The sequence below is a fragment of the Sturnus vulgaris genome, chromosome 11 (assembly GCF_052056855.1).
Source record: "Sturnus vulgaris isolate bStuVul1 chromosome 11, bStuVul1.hap1, whole genome shotgun sequence".
In the NCBI taxonomy this organism is placed as follows: domain Eukaryota; kingdom Metazoa; phylum Chordata; class Aves; order Passeriformes; family Sturnidae; genus Sturnus; species Sturnus vulgaris.
Genome location: NC_142253.1, coordinates 17,326,238 through 17,352,750, shown reverse-complemented (window position 1 = coordinate 17,352,750; position 26,513 = coordinate 17,326,238). Strand labels below are relative to the sequence as shown.

General features: G+C 42.2%; 1 long non-coding RNA gene across 1 annotated transcript; it reads right to left on the bottom strand.

Annotated features, from left to right (window-relative positions):
* Positions 1 to 766: 766 nt before the first annotated feature.
* Positions 767 to 20,511, bottom strand: LOC106849157 (uncharacterized). The gene is made up of 4 exons (XR_015805927.1): positions 20,392 to 20,511; positions 20,166 to 20,277; positions 5,930 to 6,004; positions 767 to 2,528 (listed from the first exon to the last, which is right to left on the bottom strand). It is a non-coding gene; the product is annotated as an uncharacterized LOC106849157 (long non-coding RNA).
* Positions 20,512 to 26,513: the final 6,002 nt, after the last annotated feature.

The following is a 26,513-nucleotide window of genomic DNA, read 5'->3' as shown; positions in this document are numbered from 1 at the left end:
TTCGGCCGGAGTTCCTGCCCGAACCCCCGGGAACAGCTGCCATGGCTGCCCTGTGCTCCTGACAGCAGGATTAATCCTGTTCTACCAACAACATCAGAGGGAGAAATGTCTAGAAAGAGATTTAAATGGCCACCAGCTGAAACAACTTAGCCAGAGGCTGTTAGGATTAAGTTTGAGTACCGTGCAGGAGCAGATCTGATCACCAACTCGCTGAAAAGGGAACAAGGAGGCATCAATCCCAACTACAAAAGGTTAAAAATTACAACAGGTAACACATTCCTGGAACTTGTTGCCAGGGGAGAAGAGAGGGGCATTGTTTTAACAGGTCTGAAACAGGAGATGCAGGCCCATCTTTGGATCATTTCTCGTGGTGCCTCCTGTCACAGACCTTGTGCTTTCCCCCAGTGCAGACACGGTGAAATCAGAGTGTGCCAGGAGGACAAATGGAAGCTGTGATATTGATTTGCAGATAAAGGGGTCCCTGCCCATGGCAGGGGGTCTTTAAGGACCCTTCCAACCCAAACCAGTCTGGGGTTCTGTGGGATGTTTCTTGCAGTTACAGACACAGACAAAGGAGTTAACTGTTATCCTTACAAAGGAAATGGTATTTTAAGACAAAATATTCGAAATTTGTAGTACCTCATTTGCAATCCAATGAAAGGAAATACTCAAAGATACCATTTTCTTCATCCTTCTGAAGAGCAAAGCTGCTGAACACATTAAGACCAACATCATGTTTATTTTCTTTGGAAATATCCAAGTGGTCTATACATACAAACTTCAGTTTGTTTGATGCAAGGTTGCATTACAGCCATGCTTATTCTGAGAATTGTACTCCATGGGAAATTCAGGAGAGGCACAGGGAGAAATAAAACCTCTCACACGGGTAAATGAAACCTAAGTTTGCACCGGTTTGGTCATCAGAGAGTTTGTATTTTATTAATGAATCCAGATCTGTACTAACATGTTAAATTAATGTTTCGAATGCAGGTTTTCTTTTTTATTCCCTGACTCGTGATTTGAACAGGTATGACAAAAACTCCCTTAGGAACACTTACTTGGAACTTGGCCTTCATGCTGCTGGTGAATTTGCATCACAATACGGATGTGCTTGGACACAAGCAAAGTAAAGTAGGAGTATAAATTAATAAAAGAGCACAGGGCCATAATTACAGGTCACACAATGCCTGACAGAATTACAGAGATTTTCCACTGGGGAAGGGAGCCCTGTGTTCTTTCCACCAGAGACTTGCCATGAAAGATCCATTCCTGTGGAATCATCCAGGCACCAGCCTTGCTCCCCTCCCTGAGGGAATTCTATTATAGACCTTTCCTTGGTGTGTTACTTGTGTTACTTAGATCTGGCTTAATTATAATTTTTTTTTCCTGTTTCCTTCCTTTCTCCCTTGAATTAGGAATTTCCTGAGTGTTTGGAAAGTAATCTGCCTTGTAATGGCTGCAACCACAAATAACATCTTACTATTAAGTTTGAAAGTACTTAACAAAGCTGAAATTCAAAATATAGACAAGTTCCTCAACATCAAGGCTGGGAAAAGAAACCAAAAGCTGTTGCTGTAGATCACTGATCAACCCAGTGGCCAACAGACTTGATCAACTCAAATTTTGCAAAAACAAGTTTTATACATTCCTAGGATTTTTCCTTTATAGACACACTTCTAATACAGGTGAGCTTTACAAATTTAAGCAAATGTAATGCCCAGAACCTTATATATCAAGTCTTTACATTGCTGAATTTTTGTTAGGGGTACAGCTGGAAGTCACTTCTAAATAAATACAAATGACTGGGAAGTCCAAGGCAAACAGGAAGAAAAATTAAGACCTTTGTTACAACACAAAGTGTTCTTTTGTAACCTGTGGAAGGTATTTTTATGGCCAGTCTGGGCACAGGATGACTTAGGATTTTGTAAACTTTCCTGGAGAAAATAAAGGTTTGGTAATGCTATGAAGGAGGCAGCAGCATTTATTATTCATTATTGCCATTACAGCACACTGCTGAGCAGGTGCATTAGCAGTTTGTGGGGCTGTTTGAAGCCTCCACATGGCAGAAATGCTGCTTTTTGCTGAGGAACAGTGATGCTGCATAGTTCCTCAAAGGTCTTCAGCCGCATTCCTAGAAGAAAAATAACCATAAGTGGAAGAAAATGGCAACCTGTCACCCCTCATTTCCAACTGTCCATTTGTCATGGATCTGAGGATGTTCAATTCGACATAGGGTGATAAAAATATGTATTTTTAACTGTCTGCTGTAATAGGAGTGACCCTTTTGCTGTCATATGTTCCAATTACATTCGAATGTCTCTGGCTAATTTTTCTTAGTTCTTGCTCTTTTCCAGGCAAAAACTAATGGCTAACAAAATTCACATTAGGTGGAATTTATTTTTGCTGGGTGAGGATACCTGTTTTCACCACGCAGAAAAAAAAAACTTCAATCAAACTGGATGCAGCTCACCCCCTCTCCTGGCTGTAGTGCTGCTACATCTCACCCAGCCACAACAGGCCAGTTTTAGCTGTGAAACAAGAAAAGTAAATTATCACACAGAGAGAAGCTTCCATCTCCTGTTCAACAAACACTTTTGCATTTCATATTATCTCTTGTGTTAAGGATCCTTCTAGCCTGAAATTTTATAGTGAAAAAAGATCAACTGTTTTGTGCAATTCAGAACAAGGCAATTAGTGCAGAATAAAATTTGGATTTATGTGCCCCTCCTCCCCACGTTTCTTCAGGAAAAGAAACTCAAAGTCTGTAACAGCAGCAGATTGAAACCGAAATAAATAAACACACTGTCTAGCAGTTATTCCTAGCCAAAGTTAAAGGTCTTTTCCAGATGATGAATCCTTTATTTAATAGCAACAATTTATTCAAAAGTTGATTCAAAATAATTAAAATACCAAGCTCCAGAATAGTTCTTTTAAATATAAACCAGCAACTTCTGCCAAGAAAAAAAAAAAAAAAAGAGCTTCCTTCTGGCATGCCTGAGCACTTCAGTCAGGGTGAGGAGACTCCAACAGGGAAGTGCTGCAGAAGCTTTGTCCCACCAGTATCCCTCGAGAGCCTGGTCCAGCTGGAAACTGAGTCAGTGATCCTTGCTTCAGTAAGTGTCAAAAGCCCCAGAATATCAAGGAAAGTTTGCTGTGCTAATTTTGCTGTTTCCAAGAATTAAGTCGAGTAAAAAATGTACCAGTCATGGATCCTCGCAAGTGAGTCAGGGCAGCAATGCTGCTGCTGCCACAAACAGGGCAAAGTAGAGAATTTCCTCCTGGCTGCTACCACAGACACTTGTCCAGGCCAGCATTTCCCAGTTCTCTTGCTCCACCCCTTCTCCCTGCACAGATGAACTCTGCCATGCAGTTCCTGTCCTTATCAGCCCCCGAGCAGGAATCCTGCAGGCACAGTGCTCTGCTCCCTGAGAGCCCTTGTGCTTTGTCCAGAGAGCTGTGCTGTAAAGGTGGTGCAGTTTTGCACCACTTAATCAGTGGTTTGTCTGGAGTCTCGTTTGTCTTCACTCAGAACCAGGATTAAAAAACTACGAGGGAAACTGATTTTCTCCTGTTCGGGCTTGGTTGTTTATTAAATTTTACAAAAAGTACAGAAAGTTCAGCAGCACTTCTAGCACCAGGTAGAAGCGAGTAAAATGGAGAAAGATCCAGCTACTACAAGGTCTCTTAAAGCCAAACAGTCCAATAGAGAATTGACACCTATATTATTTATGCTTTTAACCCACTAGATTCCCATGACCCTCAGTGTGACACTGAGTGACCAACCAGAAACTACTGCCTGAAACCATGGAGAGGAACACAGAACAGAGACACCACCCAAAATCCTCCATCTTGTCCCATACCTATTACTATCCTATAAAAACCTCAAATTTAAAACCCTTCACCATGTGAAATCACACACTTTTATTTAACTCCACACCCGTGATTTTAACTCCATCACTCAAATTTGGAGCCTTCTCCAAGGGCTCAGGTGAAAAGCAGTGTTCTCCTGGGGCTCAGTGCCAGAAAGCACAGAAAGCTCAAACCCCCCAGGGTTCTGGGATCCAACACTGTGCCTGTTCCCCACCTTGGGAATCACAGAGAACATTCTTTGCCTCCTGTGTTTACACAACTCGTTGCCACAGGATCCTCAGCACAGCTTTGAATGGAGCAGGGCTGTCAGTTGAGCCCATTTACCAGATCAGTGAAAGATTCTGCTGTTCCCCTGCCAGACACAGTGAAATCATCCTTGTGACCCTCGTGCTCTCCACAGTGCCCACCCTTGACCATGGAATCTGTCAGTGGAGCAGGAAGATGGATGATCACACCCAGCTATGTGGCACCTACTTGAAGTCTCACTGTGTTTACTGTGCTGCAAATGCCCAGCAGTCTTTCTGCACAGCAAAACCAACAGAACCATGCTCAAAACCAGCTGTGTCCTCAGCATATTTCTATTCCCTCTACTCCCTCTATTCCCTCTATTCCCTAATTACAAAAAAAAACAGAGCTGGACACTCAAAAAATCAGATTTCCTTTTAGTACTGATTTTATACTCGTTGATTATTTTGGGGTACACTTTGGGGTACTTAGAAGTAAGACTCCCCCCCCCTCAGGGCTTTTTGAGGGACAACTGCCTAAATGTGTGCCATTGTAGGGGTACTTCCTCCAAGCAAGGAGACTTTGATATCCTTTGGGAATAAGCTCCCCAAGTTCACCCTGGATTTCCCCATGTACACATGCTGACTCCATCAGGTTTGTGCAATGCCTCTGGAGTTCTTGTGTTTGAGGAGCTGCTGAACAGCCAGGCTTTATCTTATCTCACCAATGGTTTTATAACCTCTCCTGCATTCCAAGTTTGTCTCTTCTCTGAACTGAAGGCTTCTGGCATAATCATCTCTTTCTCACACTGATCACCCTGGGATCCACAGAGAATTGTTGCAAGGGTTGCATCTCCTCTTGCAGACTTTCTAATCAGTCTCTCTCTGAGTCACCAATGCTGTCTAAAATTCATTATCTACAAATGCAATCTTTGTGTTTTGTCTTGTAAAATTACAGGTGACTTGTACCTGAAAATGTCTTCCTCCTAAGAAGGTCATACTTTATAACTGAGATCACTTCATTAGAATCAAAAGTTACCCAGGTGGTAAATTAGTTTTACCATAAATCAGTTGCAATGAATAAATGTTTCCCTTTTTAACATAAGAGCTGCAAATAAGATGTCTCTCAAGAAAATGCAACTAAATGCAATTCTAAATAGAGAGAATTTTGGTCCAGTATTGGGAAGGAATATTTCAAATGTTGCATGCTTGCCAGGTGAAAAACTTCTTGTGGTTAAGTGAATGTAGGTGCCCAGTTGGATTTACCATCTTTATGTAACAGCATAAAACTGGATCCATCCATTTGTAAATAAGTAAAAAGCACTTGCTTCTGAGTGGGAAAAAAAAAAGCAGGAAGGAAAATAAGATCACAGCTCTCAGGTACTCCTTATCAATACCCAGTATGGAGAGAAAACCAATTTATAAAGATTTGAGAAGCCAGAGGGGGAATGGGGAAGGGAGGGCAACACTTCCCTGTCACACTGCAGTGCTAGAGTCACCCCAGCCTCAGCTGCTGGAAGAACTGCAGTGCTGACCAGAGTTCCAGCTAAAGTTCACCCAGGAAACAGCAACCACTGAAGTCTGCTTTCCAGCAGGCTCATGGTTGTTGACTGAATTATTTTCAATGTTTTTATCACAATTCTGCATCATGAGTTCATTCCTCTCTGATCTCTGTCTGAAAACTGACTGAGAAGAGAAACTTGAACTGAGAGGTAAAGCTGGGGTTTTCTTTTGTGGGTTCTTTGATGCATAGGTTGAGCTCATACTGCATTCTTTAATGCAGAATCAGTCTGTGTATTTCCCTGTACAGAACAGAAATATCTGGTGGGACCTACCTTTGAGATCTCTACACTTGGATCCACAAATTATTATAAGGGACAGATGAAAGGACACATGGAGCAGCATGATCTCTAAGAGACAAAACCAGAAAAGAAAAAAATCAGTAATACATATTTCAAAACATCTGCACAAGTGTTATTATCCTGTAGCTTGTGTTAAATTACTTCCAGTGTTCAGCTTTATGAGCACACATAAGAAGGTGCCATCCCTACTGAAACCTGCTTTTTCCATGGATTATTTCATTATTTAGTCCTGGTCCATCTCCATCAGCACTCAGTAGCAGAGCAGCTGCATGTGCACAGGGACACCACACACAGGAGTAAAGAAACACTCTGAGTGAGTCTCACAAATACCAAGGAAATGTTGGATTTAAAAAGACTCTTTTATGCTGCTTACCTCAGTTTTCCTGCATCCCTATTTCACTGACCCATGTTACAAGATTGGCTACTATTATTATATATTCTAGATTATTATTATGTATAATATATTATTATATATTTCCAGACCTGCTTCAATCCATTTTGCAGATAAGAAAAGCCTAGTTGCACGTTTCAGACCATCAGGAAATTCTCCCTGTGCACAAGAAAACACATTTTTTCCCCTTCTGTAACCAATTACTACAAAATTCAGCAAGTATCAGATATCTACCTAAGTATATCTACATGAGAGAGCAGGGTGAAGCTCTGAGCCTTCCAGAACAGCCTCACACAGAGGTTTCCCACTTTTTTTCAGAGAGGAGCAATGAGCCAGGCACACTTGACTGTGGTTTGCCTTTGGATCTCAGACATGTACTATTTCATTATCATTAAAATCACACAAGCATGAAAGAAGCAATAAGCATGCATGGATTATTTCTTTGCTAACACTTACACGAGGAAAGTTGATCCTAAAGGGCTTGGAAAAGTAAAGCCATAGATTTACTCTACCTTTGCCACTCGGACAATGCAAGTGTTGCTGTGTTCTGATCCCTTTATAAGCCTTTATAGGATTCAGGATGTCAATCAAAATTCTATTAATTAGAAAAAAATGGAGCTGGGCACTCACAAAATCAGAAGATTTCCGTTTTACTACTGGTTTTATACTCATTGATTATTTTGGGGTACACTTGAAGAGGAAGCTTAGAAGTAAAATCCCCCCCCTTTCAGGACTTTTTTGAGGGATAACTGCCTAAATGTGTGCCATTGTAGGGGTGTAAATCCAGCGCTAAAAACTGAAGCAAGTCTTCTCACTGGTGATCAGAAGGGATTCTTTATATCTGTTTTCTGGAAATCATTTCTTCTCTTCACATTACTCCATTTGCTTTAGCATTTTCCTGCTCCAGCCTTCTCTTTTCCCTTCTGTTCCTAAAGATCCCATTTCTCCCCCTCCCTCCACATCTGTCATTGTCTTGTTCTTCTTACAGTTCCTACAGACTAAACCCTTCTCAGTGAGACTGTAAGAGAGGGTGATCATCACAACAAGAAACAGCTTCCCCTTCCCCCTGTTTGGATGTGAGGATCAAAAATAATCACAAGCCAGCCAAGTTTAAGCACACTAGAAATACGTGATTGGTGTGAGCAGGGCTCCTTCCAGCTGTGTCTGACTCCAGGAGGAAAGGACACATCTGCTTCCTACCTTTTGTCCCCTCATATCCCCCCAACATGCACATTGTTATGTTAAATGTTCCCATCAGTTTATGGATCTGTCAGCACAAACGTGGCTCATCCCTGATCAGGACAACTGATGCAATCTGGCCCCACCTCTCTTCCTGGGGCAGAGGAGGGTCTGTGTGTACATTATTTTCTCTGAACTAGTCTAAATTTAAGCCCCTGCTGTGTTCTGCTGTTTTGTGATTTAAAACACCTGATATTTCATACAGGAAACACTAGAAACTTTTAACAATTATCAAAAATATGGAACAATCCTAAAGCTGCTTAACTATCACCCATTTTCCCTCAGTTCCTTAGGTCAGGAAAGCTTTAGCACTGTCTTGCAGCATAACCTTGTGCAAGGCAGGTCTGCACTGGTGCCAGGGCAGCCTCACACCAACACTTTGGGCCTTGCTCAGCTCTGCCAAAGCGAGGCAAAGGCAGCAGGAGCTGTGTCTGCACTTGTCAGGACAGAGCCTGGCCCTGGATTCCTGCAGCTCTCCAGCCTCTGCATTGACTCCTCCAAAATTCTCTGGGGTTTGGGCAGGTTTTGGCCAGGAGGTGAGACCTTGTCCCTGTGTCTGTCAGCCAAAGCCAAGGCTATAAAACAAACACCAGTGCAGAGCTCTGCTTTGTCAAAGAATATACAACTAACTTCTGCCAGACTTTTTTTTTTCTCTTTTTAGAAATAAATCCGTACTTACATTACTCTCCCAACCCCTCAGGTTCTACTTCAACATATTTTGTATTGCTCCCACATTCAGGAAATATAAAAACTACCAAAAGAAAAAGCTTAATTGTGCAGTAGTGTAGCAGGAAAGAAAAAAAAAAGCTAGAGATTTACATTTAAGCACTTTCAGCTTCTCTGAAAAACTTCTTTAAACCAAATTCCTTGAACAAACGAGTTTTCTCCTTGATCATAGATGACTATATTGATGGCCTATCCAGTAATATTAGAATTCCAGAACAGATCTAGGCAAATCAGTTTCTGAAGCAATCTCGAATTCTGCTTATCTCTGAACTACTGCTCTGCTTTGCCTTCACAAATAAAGTATCCAAACCCAAGACAAGTTAAATGTTTCACACATGAAAACAGAACCTCTGCGAGATGTTCCTGGGATGCACAGCAGTTTGCACGACCTGGGGAGCAGAAGGGCAGAGTGGAGCAGAAGCAGCAGCTCTTGCCCCATGTCAGGTGTGCCCAGTGGTGCTGGCAGAGCGAGGCTCAGGACAGCGGGGGCAGCGCTGGATGGGTGCAGGATTTGTCCATCTGCACTCAGAGCAAATCCGTGTCCCCTCCCAGCATGGGCTAGAGCTCCATTTCAGGTCAGAATCCACTCTTACTTGTGGAAACAACCCCATCTGTGACACAAACAAAAGACCGACACAGCCTCTAATTTTAGAAGGTGGCTTGCATGGGATCTGCACGTGCTCCTGAGAGGTGACCTGGTTTTTCTGTGCTGGATCAGTGTTCCCGGAGCCGCTGGATGTTGTTTTGAAGAGTTTTAAGAGACGCTAAAGTGACACGGCACAGAGGGCAGGGGGGCACTAGGACCTGGCAGAGCTCAGGACTGGGAAGGGGCGATTTGCTCTGCCAAGAGCTGCAGCTCTGAGCCCTCCCAGCTGACCCACATCCTCCAGCCTCTGCTGGGAAAAGGGGGAAAATACCCACAGTGCTTTAACTTATGTTAAAACATAGCTTTAAAATCCAGTTAAGCACGAGCAAGAAACAGTTAAGTTCACATAGAAAAATTGGCTTCTGCTCAGAAGGAGGAGGAGTTGGCTTTCAGTAATTTTGAATGAGAAGTAAATCCAGGCTTTAGTGAAGCTTCCTGCCCGAGCCTGGCCACCTCAGGGGTCCCTCATCAGCCCAGGGTGGCTCCCAGCACCTGTCTTTAGCAGCCATGCTAAAGTCTTTAGAAATTTTAGGAATAGCATAGCATAGCATAGCATAGCATAGCATAGCATAGCATAGCATAGAATAGAATAGAATAGAATAGAATAGAATAGAATAGAATAGAATAGAATAGAATAGAATAGAATAGAATAGAATAGAATAGAATAGAATTACTATTTTAGAAATAGTCTTTTATTTCCATGGCCAGGGGGACACAGTGAGCCAGCAGTGCCCCCCAGCAATCCTCACTGCCCAGGCATAGGCACATTTTCAAGACATTACTTTTTTTGATCACTAATTTATTTGACTTGTGTAAATTCTGAAGGGATTGTCTGTGCTGCAAAAGGGGGCCAGGGGAGCCTGCACAGTGTCCCTGAGTTTGGCAAAGCCAAACTTCCAGGATGGCGTTTTTTGAGATACATGAACACCACACATTTTAGAAGAGTCCAACAGGTCCCAGAGGGCCTCTGCATTGCACATTCATAGAATCGCTGAGGTTGGAAAAGACTTCTGAGGTCAAGTCCAGCCGTTTAAGCACTGCAGACATGACCCCAGTGAAGTGCAGTTACAGACATGGGGGTCAGGAGCCTTCACACTGGGCAGGGCAGCACCAGGGCTTAGAAAAGGCTGTTCCTGCAGCTCCAGTGGAATTAAAATCCTGCCATAGGGATTCCTGCCAGGAATGCCTGTGTCACATACAGAATGCAACAGGGCTCAGTGCTATACACCATTTCACCTCCTGTCTCACTGCCTCTGCCCTCACAACAGTGTGACCAGATCTGTTAATGTTTGGAGGGTGTTTCTTCTAGAAATAACTCCTGTTACTGCTGAGCAGTGTTACCCTTTGAATACTTGCCTTGGCTCTCTCCTTCCTAAGTAACTCTGTGTTTTTCACTTTCACATCTTCATTCTCTTTTCCCTTTTTGATTTTTCAGTCATTAGCCTCTGCATCGGGTTGTTCTTTTGGTTTTCGTTTATTTTTCTTTTTTTTTCCTTCTATGCTTTTATGAGGACATGAAAGCCAATGCATGAGAGGTTTACAATAGAAATGTCTTAACAACCTGAACCTGATTTTTTGCCTCTAATTAGGTGGTGATAAAAGGCAAAGCAGGACATACACTCAGTAGGGTCTGAAGGAGGATGCTCATCAGCTGATCCACAACAGAGGAGAGTTACATTTACTGAGACCTGAGCTGTTTAACTTTCCTGAGGCACTGAGAAGTGCTCTCAGCACTAACTTTCTCTTGCCTGTTTATTTCTGAATCAGACTCACATTGTAGCCATTATTTTGACTGTCCCACTATTCAAAATCTTCCTTTCCTTGCATTAGTCTGGATTTTACTTTGAAAAAATACTTTTGGATATCAGAAAAAAAATGGCCCGGAAAAAAGGGTTAACATTTAGGAGAGCAAATATTTGAATGCTTCAGGAAGCATTTCCTTTGTGGTGAAAGAAAGAAAAGCACACAAAGAAATGAGTTTTCTGCTTGTTTCTGTGCCTTAAGGTTTATTTTCTAATTCTCCCAGTTTTCCAGGATAACAATAGCCCTAGAGGGTTCAGCAGTACAGCTCTGTCTTAGGTACACAGAAAGTCCGTTCTAGCCTTCCAGTACCTGCAAGGAGCCCACAAGGAAGATGGAAATAAACTTTACAGAGGCCTGGAGAGACAGAACAAGGGGGAATGGTTTCAGACTGACAGAAGGTGGGTTTAGATTAGATATTGGGAAGAAATACTTTCTGTGAGGGTGGTGAGGCCCTGGCACATGGTACCCAGAGAAGCTGTGGCTGCCCCTGGATCTCTGGAAGTGTCCAAGGCCAGGCTGGACAGGGCTTGGAACAACCTAAGATAGTGGAAGGTGTCCCTGCCCATGGCAGGAAGGTGGGAATGAGATGGACTTTAAGGTCCCTTCCAACCCAGGCCATTCTAGGATTTTCCAATTCTGTGCTGGCTGTGAAGAGATCCTTCATGCCAGGGAATCTCTTCAGTTCTGGAAGTCCTGCCCTTGGCCATGCTCCTGCAGCACAACCCCCAGAATAGTTTGTTCAAGAACACCACAGAGAGAAGCAGCCCTCCTTTAGCTGCATTGTTTGCACAACTGGTATTTTATAGGCACCAGAGCTGCTGCACATCTGTCACCTCTGCAGTGTCCCTGACGCAGGTGCTGGGTGTTCCCAGAGGGAAAGGCTGCACGTGTGGCACTCCTTCTCTGGGATGGGCAGCACAGCCAGCTCCTTCCAGAGACACCAGCCTGCAGCTCCTGCCTCACACAGCTCCTCTGCTCACCCTCCTGCAAATTCGGGGCTGCAGGACACAAGGGTTGTGTTTAGAAAGCAGCAGAAGGAAGATTTTGTCATTAACGCTGCAAGTGATTAGGTAACATCAAATTAGGTGGCATCAAATTCAGTGTATTGTAAGAAATCAGAATCTCGTATTTCCAGGTGTTCTGGACTGGACAGCAAAGCATGGAGTATTGCCTCTCCTCCAGGCCCCATTCAGAGAATGACAGCCAATTGTTTCCATCTCTGCACCCTGTTTTCAAACATTGGGTCTACAGTAAAAGTCATAAAAATGTCATTTGAGTGTCTCTCTCTCTCTCTCTTCACTAAGGGGTTGATATGTGTGTCTGAATATGGCCCCAGGAATCTAGAATTAATGAATATTTTACAGTCACATTTTAAGGACATGCACATAAATAAGAGGCTGGCCTGATTGATATTTGTTCAGAGCTGCTGCCATAATAGGAAACCAAGTTAATGAAAAACATCAGCAACTATAACAAAGCATTATAGTTCTGCTATGGTTTCAACAAAGCATAACTATAGCTAACAGGGGAAGGGGAACAGATAAATATAAAATGCACACAACTGTTATTGCAAACTTTCACTGTGACAAAGACAAGCACTACTTTTCCAGTCTACATTGGCAGCCTAGAACATTTTGATCTGGATTAATTTGCCCATCACTAAAAATCAAATTAATTTTTTCAGCTGTTAGTAGTTTGATCAAAATGTTAACAAACCCCTGTTAACAGATCAGTTCAGGAGGGCCCTGTAGCTCCCTGGTAGAGTAATAAAAGCCAGAATTCCAACTTGGTTAGAAATTGGAGTTGTGTGAGACAATTTCTATTACCAGTGTTGCCTCAGATGGTATTTGTGACCCTTAAATATCTCCCTTAACCTCCCCAGGCTCAGCTGGAAGGCGTGGAGGAGGTTATTTCTGAGGAACACTTTTCCAGCCTGGGATCTCTGAATGATTATTTGTGAAAGGCTTTTGTTTTACTGATAGGTTTTGATTACAGCTATTCTCACTGCAATATTTTTAGTCCATTCCAATTCACCTATGAAATAAGTTTGAAAAATGCACTCAGAATTATAATACAGTAATAAAATACAATATTGTAATTTGTAACAGAGCTAAAAAAGATTCTCAGGTGACAAAAGAAGTGGGGAATAGAGAAAACTCAATTTCCCTGCTGGAGGACTATTTTTAAGGTATTTTCCCCTCACTGACTATGGGACAGACCAGGAACCTGCTTCCTTGAACAGCCACTATAAATATGACATCACATTAATTAACCTTGTTTTTATTCCTCTGCACGAGTGACATTACAGTGGAAAGTCTAAGATAATGTGCTCATTAACTTTTCCATTCTTTGAAGCAGTAAGCTGACAAATTCAAGCAGAAGTACTTGAAATAAGCTCCATTTGTCTCATTTTTTCCTGGGTTATCTGCTCAGCATAAGAGACAACTTGTTTCCCATGCATGAAGCAACAATTCCATACCAAATAGTAACCTGAAATGTTCTCCTCTGTACCTACTTCACCCTAAAGTGGCTCATTCAATCACAGGAGGCTTTTAAGCAGATAGTGGAGCTGCAGCCATGACTAAGTGACAATAATGAGACCAGACAGCTTAAAACCTTGATATTGTTTCTGCCTCATACCCAAGCTGACACCCCACTGAGATCCTTCCACATTTGCCTCCCTTTATGATACTGCAAAAGGCACAGCTCATCAGAAACAACAACATTAATGAGATTTCTATTGGGATTGCAATACATTTTTCTGTTGGGACCATTTGGACACTACTATTTGCCTAATTATTCCTCTCCTAATTAATTCTGCTGGCAGTGGCACATCTTCAGTTACGTAAATACTCTCCTGTGTTTGTTCAATTAAGTGGAAAGATTCCTGTAACTTAATATGTTAACATTAGGATAAAAACCAGCTGCATAACCTCCACCCAATACAGAAAATCCTGGAGCTCTGTAAAGGAAAAGCCTCTCAAAGCTCCTTAGACCTCTTATTTTTTTCCCCCCTTGTAATTTTCAAAAGTATATTCCAAATATTTTTTCAATCCTTCAGAGCTGGTAAAAGGTATTAGACTACCAGTGAGTAAAAAATAGTATTTCTTTAGAGAGCTACATGGCAAAGAGCTTTACTACAACTTTACTCCACCAAATGATACCACTTAAATCTTTAAAGGTTTAAGGAGTAAGAGTTCAGCACTCTGCTACATTACCCAGCACCCACACAGAGAGCTGGGGATGACATCAAAAGTTCTGGAGTATTTTGTCTTCCTGGCTTCTATTTCAGTGGGGACAGAGAGAACTCATTTACCCAATTCCTTGGAGGAGCCAGTGTCAGTCTTGTCTCAGCAAATGGGGCCAAAATCCACTAATTGGAGACCCACAGAAAAATTTATTTTTCCCAGCAGGAAAAATAATTGTGCAAAAGGACAAACTGTCTGTGAGTGCCCACGTGGCCCATGTCAGTGTTCCCTGACTGAGCCAGCTCCTCTGCTGACAAGCCACTTGCCATCCCAAGTTTTCCTACCCAGACCACCCCTCCCACCTCCAAATTCAAGGTGCTTGCATCTTTTTAAACAATTACAAATAATGCAGAAGAACATCTTCAGTAATTCCACGTCAGTGGTTTCTGTGCTTTCTGATGTGTGCACAGCAGCCTGTTTGCTTTGGTTTATGACTCGTGATTTACATGGAAAATTGCCTTTCAGGATGTGAATGACATGCCAGCAGGTAAACACTCAGCACTACAGGCAGAATTCTCTTTTAGGAAATGACAGTCTCAAATTTAGGGACATATTTAGGGCAGCCAGAATTACACAGAGTGTTTTGAGAGACCAGCTGGTGGCTGTAATTCAGTTATACCATGGATTTGGTGTCTAAATGTTCTTTTTAAGAAAGTCTGCCATTTCAGCGTGGTAGAAGTAGAACAAGTGTTTTAACTCCAGTGGATTTTGACAGTTCTTATGATTACTGCACTTCTAAAACAAACAGCTCAGGGTATATGGACAGGCTGCTCACAATGTCTCCACTGGCACTCCCTTATCACAGACTTATTTAAGTTTCCATTTGGAAGCCATCAGCTTGGAAGGAGCTGGTTGAGGAGTATTTTAATGAGGTGCTGACTTAGAACCCAATTTTAATACTCAGAAGGAATAACAGCTGATAAGTACCAGCCTCCAAGGCTACATGACACACATTACTTTTTCAGACTATAAACAGGATTATTGAGTGTTACAAAACAGAATTAGACTTTTCATTCTCTGGGACTGTAAAATTATTTCACTGTGGATTAGCTCTAGGTTTTTCAAATATTATCAACGTTATCAATTCTATTCAAGAACTTCCAGCTGTGTTGATTAAGACAGCAATTATTAAAAAATCATGCCAATTAACCAAAGAGTCTCACAAGATAAAGATGACACTAACTTCTTTCCAAACGACACATCCCAGTTAAGACAAAACTTCTATTTAATTGTTCAGCAATGAAGTGCCTTCTATGACTTGGCATTCCTGCTTATTTGGAATTGTACAAAGAGAACTACTCTACAGTAGGTTTGGCATGGATTTGACATTAGTAAATAATATATGTTAAATATTGAATAGGGATGCAGCAGATTATACTCACAACCGAAAAAAAGAAAACCTCGGATTTTTATTGTTATGAAGCAGGAGAAAAGTTTGATAGGAGAAGGATCAGGATCCTTACAACCAGATGGCAGTGAAAATAGATGGTTCAGAATGTTCTTTGGCCTGTCTTATCCACAAAGACACAATCTTGGTAAATCTTCCTAAATCCAGGGGTAGAGGCTTCTTTCCCCCACACCTAATCTAATCCCTGGTATTCAGGACAGCAAGAGAACTTCTCTGCAGAGTTCCTTTTCACACCTTTTAACTTCTACAACCACTTTTTTCCTTTCAGTTCCTCGTGTTTGGAGCACAGCAGTTTTCCAGTGCAGTGCAGAGCACAGGCCTGTTGTCCTACAAGCCAATTTCAGCCTCTCTCCCAGAACACAAGCCCCCTCTTGAACCTCTCCCCTTCACCCAGTCCAGCACATAATCCTCCAAACACATTTCAGCAGGAATGACAAAACTCAAACTCAGCTGGAAATTTTAAATTAGAAAGCTTATGGCAAATACCTGTACACCATATTAAAATATGCACCTTTCTTGCCAGCCTCATCTGTCTGCCTGAGTTTGATTGGTGTACATCTAAATAAAATGCACTCAACTTGGATTTGATCCTCAGCTATTACTTTTAAGTAACACAGAATCATAGAAGGGGCTGGGTTGGGAAGGACCTTAAAGCCCATCCAGTGCCACCCCCTGCCATGGGCAGGGACACCTTCCACTGTCCCAGGCTGCTCCCAGCCCTGTCCAGCCTGGCCTTGAACCCTCCCAGGGATGGAGTGTTCCCAACCCCAGCTTCTCTGGGCAACCTGTGCCAGGGCCTCACCACCCTCACAGGGAAGAAGTTTTTTCTAATATCTAAAACTCCTGTCTCTCCGTTTGAAGTCATTTCCCCCATCCTGTAACTCCAGGCTTTCATAAAAATCTCTCTCCATCTTTCTTATGGGCTCCCTTCAGGTACTGGAAAGCCACAGTTCAGTCACCCTGAAGCTTCTCTTCTCCAGGCTGAAGTACATTGATTTTGTTTAAGAGTAGAAGAGTTGAGGGAGGTGGATGTGAGAAGATATTGGTATGTTTTTCTAATTATATCAGCTGATTTATTTTCTAAAGACATATCTCTATTTTTAGAAAATGTTGTCTCCCCAGTACATGCACTGGACATGTAGTCAGTGAATAAATAAATACCTGGAGTTGCTTCATTCACTACTGAGGCAGAAGAGGCAGAAACTATGCTGTAAAACCTGGAAACCACAATTCAGGTACAGTTCTCCTTCCTTAAAGGGAAAAGAAGAAAAATCATTCATCTGATGATGACCAGGAGAGAGATTGGCAATTTATGCTGGGCTTAAACCAGTAGAAAACATTCAGATATATCCTGAATTGGAGCTCCTGCTGTCCCAATCATCAAAATGAAAATGTGCATGTTCCCAGAACTGCAGTTCTTCTCCAACCCCAGAATATGTCCTGTCCTACCCCATCTCCTCTAAAGAACAGAGGACAATCAGTGGTTAAAACAGGCATGGGTAAGAATGTAGTAGCACTGCTATAAAACAAGCTTTAGCATGGTCTGGTGATAAATTTGCTGTAAAACAAGATGTAAGGATAGCCGTTGTCCTAAGAACACTGATCTAAATCTTGTACAAAGTAAAGCTGAATTAGAAAACAACATTAACCACGTGAACTTGCCTCCTGCCTCTGGCCCAGGCCCTGCCACCTCAGAGGCATCAGAAGAGCCCTGTCTCATCACTCAAAGACTCACACAAGTTAGCTCAGATCACCAATTTAAATCACAAAGCTGCTCTGGCTCACTTTGCCCGGAGCAGGACACTCAAATCACCCCTCGGGACGCCTTGCAAAAGGCACCGGTTACCAACGGGGAGAGGATTAGGAGAAATTGCAAGTCAGGGGGAACCAAACATCCAATTCCAGCTTTATGTATCAAATGAATATTTCCATAGCAACCACTGACTCAATCAGCCCGATTTTCAGGGTAGAATTGGTATTTAATAAAGAAAAGAAGCATAAAATGTTAATTTGAGTCTATTACAAAAAGGGAAATACTCAGCCTGTTTCAAGAAACTGCTGGGCCATAAATTAAGAACTATAGCAGATTAAAGTGTTAGGTTTTGTGCATTTCTTTGGGGCTATACATTCATTCATTTCTGTGGGTAAGAAATGAAGACTGAATTTTGTAGTCTACTCAAATACCTCTGCACTCAAAAATTTTAAAAAGTTGAATTTCAACTAAAACCTGTAAGAATAATTCAAAAGTAACAAGGAATTATCTTTTAAAAAAGCTCAAGCCTGATTAAGTTTGCAAACATATATTCTCCCTCATTTTTCAAGGTTTGGTACAATTATCCATCAGGAATGAATGTGCTCCATAGTGTTTAAAAATACTGCAGATTGGACTAGAGGTGACTTCCAGAGGTGCCTTCCAACCATCTTCTCTACAGCTAAAAGAGAGAGTGACTGGTCTCTATTTTATCCAGCTATTTGTTAATTAAAATACATACTAATGACAACATATCAACCAAACTCCCATTGTCACACACTTCAGTATTCTCCATTAAAACAGGTATCTTACACATTAAATTTTAAAACGCTTCAAGGTCATAGAATTTACTGGCAACCCAAGTATTACCAAACTTTACATTCCCAGAAGTACAGAAGATGAGATGAGAGCAAAGCAAACTCTACAGATGAGATTCCATGCCCAGATAATCAGATGAAGACAGGGAATCAAACTATCACAGCATCAACAAGTCTTCAGCTGAGTTTCCAGCCTTTATGTGCAGGTAAAGGAACAAGTCAGAAAAGGCAATGCAAAAAAAAAGATACAAATGAAGATCTCCCTAAGTAGCTGATAATTCAGCTGAAATGAGGCACCACTAGCAACTGTTAGGTGTTTGGTTTTGCTATCTTCCCTTTTATCAGCAGCACAAAAGTCAGCATTTCAACTGCTGCTGTATTTTCCTGTCTGAAACGCGCTTCAGAAAGGATTTCAGGGCAATGATGGCTGCTTGCTGTGTTCAGGGAGCCAGATCTAGAACAACTGGTGTTCCACAGAATCCTTGAAAGCCTCTGGAGTAAGTGGTTAATAAGCACATCCCTGAAGGCTTTCTGGGACACTTTAAAGCTTTCACATGCTGCAGAAGAGAACTTCGACTGTGAAATGGACTAAGACAGTATCTGTGGCTATCGCTGTAGGAGGGATTACCCTCTCTAGGAGTTCTCTGTGTGCTTGGAGTGTCAATGCCGCTTACATGCCACCAGTCATAAGGTTCAGTGGATCAACATCTATTCCATGTATTTGTGAAATAAGCAGCTGGAATAACCCTTTGGGATCCTGATTGCTCCTCCAACAAGAAGGCTCTCAACCTGCTGACACAAAAGATCTGCTCATTTTCAGCATTTGCAAATTTTTGGCGCAGTCACTGGGGCTGCTATCTGTGGCTTGTCACTCTGGTCTGGGATGGCAGGACAAGCAGTAAATTGACTCAGGGTCCTGTTTATAAAATAATCTCTTACCTAAATTTAAATGGGAGAAGGCTTGGTATGAAATAGTTACAGTACTTGTGATAAATGAACAAAATTACAAAAAAGTGACATTATCTTCTAAGAGGCCAAGGCTGGCAGCTTTGCTCTTTGTGCAGGACAATTTTCACTTTCTGATCTGATAATAATTAAAAAAAAAACAAACCAACAACCAAAAAAACTAGCAGAGGAATAAGATAGAAATCAAGGACTTCAGATTGCAGAGGATGGGTCAGATAATCCTAATAATTATTTTCTAGAATTAACCAATATGAAATGCTATTGAAATAAACAAGTCTCTTTTTTTCCCTTAATAGTAGAGATTAGCAAGAAGTTAAAAAAAAAAAAAAGTGAAAAGAAAGACCAAGCTGAGCATGAAAGACCACTGACAGCCTGCAGGAGACTGACACCTCAGTTTTATTTGCATTCTTAACATCTCCTCCTGCTGCCAAGGCTCTGTTTACAGCAGGAGAAGCCAGAGCCCAAGACAACTGCAGCACTGCCAGGCCCGGAGGTGAAGGCACTGCTTTGTTATAGGGGCATTCCCATGCCCGAATCCTCAGTAAAGGGAGAAAATCACCAATGGCAACAACGCTGAATAAACACAGAGCACATTTCAATGGGAGCCGAAGTGCCCAGAGGAGACAGACATTAACCACCCTCACACTCATCCTCAGGACAGTTTTGTGTCCACATTTCACAGTTCCTCCCTTGAATGTTGTTTGGTTTGTTAAAATCAGAAGCTTAAAATAACAGTGCCTAGTGTAGCTATTAAAGCCCAAAATAGCCCTCTAACAATTGCCTAATTTATTTCCCACTGTCATGTCCCAAGACTTTTATCTTAAGTCAGAACAAAAGAATTCCAGCCTCCTGCCCATGTTAGACAGAGAAAGATTTTGAAAGGCTATAAGGACAGCCATTATCTGTTGGGAGGTTATTTGTGAAGAACAGGAAGCTCGGGGGAGATGGAAAGAAGTCAAATTGCTTTCCAAGAATAAGAAGAAAAGGTTTTTAAGACCGGTATACTTTGCCATTTTATCTTTGCTTCTCTCCCAAGACAAAAGGTTTTGCATTGCGACTTTATCACAATTGGTTTTATATCTAGAAAATTAAATGTTATTGTTCTCCAAAATGATAAAGCTGCAAAATCTGCAATTAAAAAACAACACAAACAAACAAAAATAACAAAAACTAAAGTATTTGTCAATGCAACTGCAAGATACATAAAATGCTACCTGGCAGTGTCAGTTGGCTGGTTCTGCCAGGGTGCAAAGGCTTCCAAAGGACCATGGCATGCTTGAGAGATTCCTGTAGTAGATTCATCACAGTGGAGAAGTTTAACAGGACCTGAGCAAATACAGAGATCATCGTTTCAGAAATCAGATAAAGGAAACAATTCCTTCAAAGCTTTCTGCTACGGTTTCGGTTCATTATCTACCAGAAGAAAAAAATAAAACAGACCTTTAAAACAGACTACCAAACCAACGGTGAAGTTCTCAGGAATGAGTCATTTTCCCTACTGGGACTGGGCTTAAGCAGATCCCACCCTGAGAGGGAGTCTGGGAGCACAAATAGAGAAGGGGCAATTCCACGCCGTTAGGAACACGAGCTGCTCTTCCACTCTCTGTGGTCATACAGCTTGTATTTTACAGACTGGGAGGTTGGAAAGTCGTTGGTAAATTACAGTTCTAACTAACTTAGGAGATTTAGATACTGCTTCAATACAAGCTATTTTTATTACATATCCTTTACAATATAAAAACTATTGTCTTTAAAATTAAGTTTAAATCACTACTCCAATATAAAAGAAACTTTTTAGAAAGCACTTTATCCCCCGGAGCTCAAATAAGGTTATATAAACAGACATGCATGTGTTAGCATACAGAATCTAAGAAGCCTTTTGTCTCAGCTATTGTCTAATTTTTTTTTTTTGGTGTAAAATTCTGACACATTTGGTAGGTGCCAACAGGTTGAGTAATCCAACATGCAACTCTCTTTTCACTACCTACCATTACCTTCACAGCATGAAGACTGGTTTTTGTCAAAATAAATGAGGCTATTCCATATGACAACACATTTTCCCCCACTAACTCCGATAGCTGTAACCTGAAAACAGGGCCGGGGGAAAGTTAATTGCCAGGTTAACCCCAAAAATTTTTAATTTGTTTAGAATTTAAAACAGTGACTGCACCACATAATCTTGTTTTTTATGTTTTGTTCTCCCTCCTCTTCTTGTCAATACAAAACATATGCCATGCATACTTAGAACGTGGTAAATCAGTTAAATCAGAGAACACGGCAGCATCCAAGCATCCACAATTACTGCACTGAGACATAAATGGATCACTATTTATCAGACACTTTGCTTATGCAAAGTAGGTATTGCAAATCACACAGATGAGGAGCGTGTACAGAAAATATCTAGGAGATAAAAATCTATGTGGATTTATGACAGAAAACATGCTTTTAACCTAAAAAAAAATCAAACCCCACAGCTGCCTTTGAGAAACTACAGCATGTCAAATTCATCTTCGCTTTCACTTAGATCATCTCTCTTGGAAAGGCTGTAGATGTTGGGGGTTTTTTTCCTTCAAATTTAAGCTTTTTCTAAAGCTGGGCTAGGAAAAAAATGAGACTGCACATGTACATGTTTGACTAGAATTCCCTAGAAGAAACAACTTCATGTGAGAAGCTTGTGAAGATGTTCAAAGCAATGGCTTCCCTGCTTCCTGTGTCTTTTCCCCCCACCGTGACTGCACTGCATTTACTTGTATTAACAGCACAGATGAGAGCCAAGATAAGAAAAGGAAATTTAAAAGCTGTGATGTTTCATATACCATTAGTCAAAGTGCCACGTGCAAACCCAAGCTAACAGCCCTCTACTAGATTAAGGGAAACTAAAATAAAATCTTGCACAGCGGATGTCAGGTATGTCAGGAGTCAGGATGCCAGGAGTGAACGTATTTGTGAAAACTACTGTAGAACAGGTACTGCACAGGAGTGACAAAGATTCCTTCCCGGGGACATTGCAGCAGGGAGAAGGTTGCAGACACTTGAATTTGGTTTTCAGGTACTGTGCAGATTGTGGGCATCCGACCCAAGGGCACAGCTCCCACACACATATACTTTGGAACATCTAAGCATGGGAATGAGTGCTCTGGCTTGCTAAAGAACTCAGTGTTCAGTGGCTTGCAGTGCAGGGTGTTCTTAGAATAAACTCAGAAATAAACCAAAATTAGGCCCTTTATGGCTTTGGGGCTTAGTGTTTCTTGGGGTTTGTTTTGTTCTTTGGAGGGCAGATTTTTAAAGATGTGTAGAGAAATTCTAGTGGCAAGCACTTTACATTATTAGACCATGCTAGTTGTCTTACCACTGAGCACAAGGGAAAAATAATTATTTTTTTCTGGAATTGTTGGTGATTCAAGATGTGACAACACAAGTATTGTAGCCCTACAAAAACGGTATGTATGGACATTCAGGTGAAAAAAAACCCCACAAATATTCTATTTATAAAAATGAATGGTAAGTTCAATATTTGCACACTTGTTTTTACAAAATCAAAGGGGCAAAGGACTAACTTTCAACTGATACTCCACATCCTTAAACAGAAAATATTACCAAAGGACAAATATAATGCTGACCATTAAACAAAATAAAGGTTCCACCTTTTTTCAGATAAGCCCTGGAAACATGACACGTAATCAATCTCTCAGTGAGCTTATTCTGGACTCCTCATTCCCCAAGGGTGCCATGGTCTGTTGTGTGCCCACAGGTCAGTGTCCTCACCTGCCTCCCAGCCTGGCAGCTGAGCAACAGGGCTTCTGGCTTTGGGTAAGGCAATGTTTGAAACACAGATGAAAACAAGACTGCAGAATATGAAATACCAAAAATTTAAATTCAGGAATTTGTCAGACACAGCATGTCAAGTTATTGAGCAGCACAAAGGGTTCTGTGTTTAAGAACCTGTCTTGAAAGAGACACCATGCGTGTCTTACCTGGAACTTAGCTGCTGGTACTGTCACCAAAGCAGACACTGCCTGCTACCATACTGTCAAACAAACTTGAGAGTTGGGCTGCAGATGGAAGGAGAGGTGAACAATTAAAAAATTGCCTAGCAAATGAGAATTTAATTTAGACAATTTTTTTGCCTTTTCCTCTGTTCAAAAACATAGAGTAATAGAGAGGAGATTCAGAAATCCCTTTCTTCCATCATGGTATTATCCAGTGCCTCCAGCTGTTTGAGATATCTGGAAGGTGGGGCCAGAGTTCAGATCCTCAGCTTTTGTGACTTCCATTCACTCCTCAACCTCAACTCCTGCCCATTCCTTGGGGTGCCAGGCTGCCTGGCAATATCCTCACTCCAAACCCAGCCTCCTCACTGACACTTCTGATGGTGCAGCCACAGCTCAGTACCAGCTGATGCAGCTCTCCAGCTCTTCAGTCTCGCTCTCCAGCCCCATTAATCAAAATGGATATTGGCAAACTGCAGTAAATGCCAATGAAATTTCTTCAGTGTCTCCTAAGTCTTCTTGAAAACTATGTACACGGAAATTCAGACGTTTCACTCAGCTGCACTGCACAGCTGACACTGCCACATAGTTTTTCAGAAAGACAAAGGAAAACAAAATACAGAACCTTCTCCTGGCACATACAGGTCACAACTAAATGATTGAACAGAAAATATTTGGTTTAATAAAGTTCTACTGCATAAACTGAAGCGAAAACTTCAGGACATCACCTTATGCAGGGGGGAGAGGGAAGAGCATATTAAAAATAAAAGCAAGGAAGTGGCACAAATGCTTCCACTGCACCGAGCATCCCTGCGATTGGTCGGGGGAGGTGTTGCTGCATTAACTCTGCCTGCTCCTGCCCCACAGAGTAAGCCCTGCTCCCTGCCAGGCTGAAGCACAGCATGGCAAGCTGTCCCCAATTACTATCCCTGATGGCCATCCTCCTTCAAGCTAAGAACAGTGACAAGTTTGCCCGAGGTCCTAAAACTCCCTCAAATTGAGCTGTGTGCAGGCAGAAAATTGTAGTCTACAAACGTTTCATGCTAAGCCTAGTGAACTTGTGTTCTGTAACTTCTGGTTTCCAAAGCAACAGAACATGGTTCAAATCCCTGCTGGGGTATTGTCCGATAAAAATCCCTTTCAAGTGCGTCATCACTGTAAGAAGGAAAGCAGGGAAACAAAAGTGAGGCAATTTCAAAAGGTACTAAACTGAAGGCAGAAAGTTAATGAAACCCTCTCCTCAAAGAAAATAAGCCTTGGGTTTACAACTAAAATACCTTTACAGGGGGTTATTTTAGATTTTTAAATAAGAAAAAAAGAGTTTTTGCTTTGTGTGTTGCCATGTGTTAAAATCAGCACAGACAAAACTGTACCTGAGTGTCTAAAAGTCTTACCTGTCCCAGGAGTAACTCTTTGAATTGGAAATCAAAGGTGTGCCCTAGCTTGAGGAAAAGTGCTGCAAAAATACCTGCTGCTTTAAGATATGAAATGGAAAAGCTAACATCCTACGTCTTCAGCTCCTGCTTTAATGCAAAGCAATGTTGAATTTGGAACAAACCCCAGAAACTTAATAAAATTAACAACTTTAATGTCCCGACAACTGATAGGCTGGTGCAAGCCCTGAAGGGCCCATGGGATCCAGTAATACACTTTGATCATAAAAAGGAGTATTAAAGTCAATGATCCCAAATAACGGGCCAAGCTACTGAGAAAATTCCCTACATATAATTAAAAAGACTGAGTTAATAAGGGTGTTGCATTAATTCAGGTCCATCAATAAAACAACTGTAACAGCTTTAGGTGTCATCTTCAAAACCAGTATTCATGTGGAATGTTCAGCAGAAAGTCGTACTTAAAGAGCCAGCATTAAAATTCGATTTATTTGTGGTGAATGGGAAATTTCTTCTGCAACTACAAAAAGTAACTGGCCAAGAAGTCACAAGTTCTTCATCACAGGAGTCACTTACATGTGGAAATTACAAGAAATGCGTTTTTTGGGGAATTGCAACAATACACCAGAAGTATATAATAAATAATTGCATGTACAAACAAGTTATGAATAAAACTGAATTCTGCAGTTCTGGTTTGAAGAGTATTCTCACTTCTCAGTCACATCACAAAGTTTTATTCCTAAGCAAAGACGCAGTAAAATTACTAGAGCAGCCAAGCTAGGGCCAGATTTGACTGCGTCAAGTTTTAGAAGCCTCTTGGGAAGCCTGGACACTTGCTCAGTTTGTGAATCTGCTCCAACCTCTGTGTTTCTATTTGGGTACTGTTGTACTCAGTCCAGCTGGATTAAAGCTAACTACAGAGATGCCTTCTGAACATAGCAAAGCCATAGCCTCAGGCTCTCTGGACCTGTAAAGAACATGTCCTCACTCCGGAGCTGAACAAGCTATTTTTGGATTTCACAAAATGGATGTCAACAGACCTGCTGTAATCAAACACTGGTTAAAAACAGCACCCATCTTCAGCAAAGAGAAGACTCGTGATGGCTTCCTAAAACGCTGTGCTGCCCTAGTCAGTTTTCCAAAGGTTCTTCATGCACCAAGCTCTCTGGGAAAGGGCAGAGTGTGCACATGGCAGAGTGACATTAGATAAGAAAGGAGAAGAAAACAGTATTACATAACAGAGAGCTGGTTTTTGAATCTGGAAGCAACTGCTCTCTCATTTCCCCAGGAAGAACAGGAAGAAAGGCTGGACAAAGCCTTTCACACCCACCCACTTACACTGCAAGGTCTGCAAGCCTTGTCTAGAAGCATACGGTGCCAGGGTGACACACAGCACAGTGCCTGTCCCACGCTCCACACAGTGGCAGTGTGGCACTCACAACCAATGTGACAGTGCAGCTCTAGTGTGACACACAAAACACTGTGACAGAGCTGGGACATGGAGCAGGGTGGGGGGGTCTCTGTGTGTGGCTGACACATGCCAGCTGAGGTGTAGAAAAACACAGCAGTCGGTGTAAACAACTCAGTTCTTTATCCTGTGTGCATGCAGACCTTGGACCCGAACAGTTGGCTGAAAGGCAGGGGCATTGCTTTACCCCCAAAATGGTGTGGGCATGATGCAGATGTGCAGGACTGGCTGCCTGGAATGCAGAGCTTAGGCACAGAAAGTCAAAGCTCGATAAGCACACCTCTGCCAAAAAATGCCAGGAAAAGGCAGAATGAGGGGGGTAACATTAAAGGCCATGTTCGCTATGGCTGCCTCACCTCCCCCCATCCAGCCCGGGCCACACAACACAGACTGCCATGGGGAGGAGCTAGGGTCGCCCTGAGGAAAACCGGCCATGGAGGGGGCAAGGGCTGCCACTCCCCCTCAGGGAAAGCCGCCATGGAGCGGGGCTGGGGCTGCCACTCCCCCTCAGGGAAAGCCGCCATGGAGCAGGGCTGGGGCTGCCACCCCTCAGAGAAAGCTGCCATGGAGAGGGGCTGGGGCTGCTACCCCTCAGGGAAAGCCGCCATGGAGCAGGGTTGGGGCTGAGGCTCCAAAGGGAAAGCCGCCATGGAGCGGGGTTGGGGCTGAGGCTCCACAGGGAAATCCGCCATGGAGCAGGGTTGGGGCTGAGGC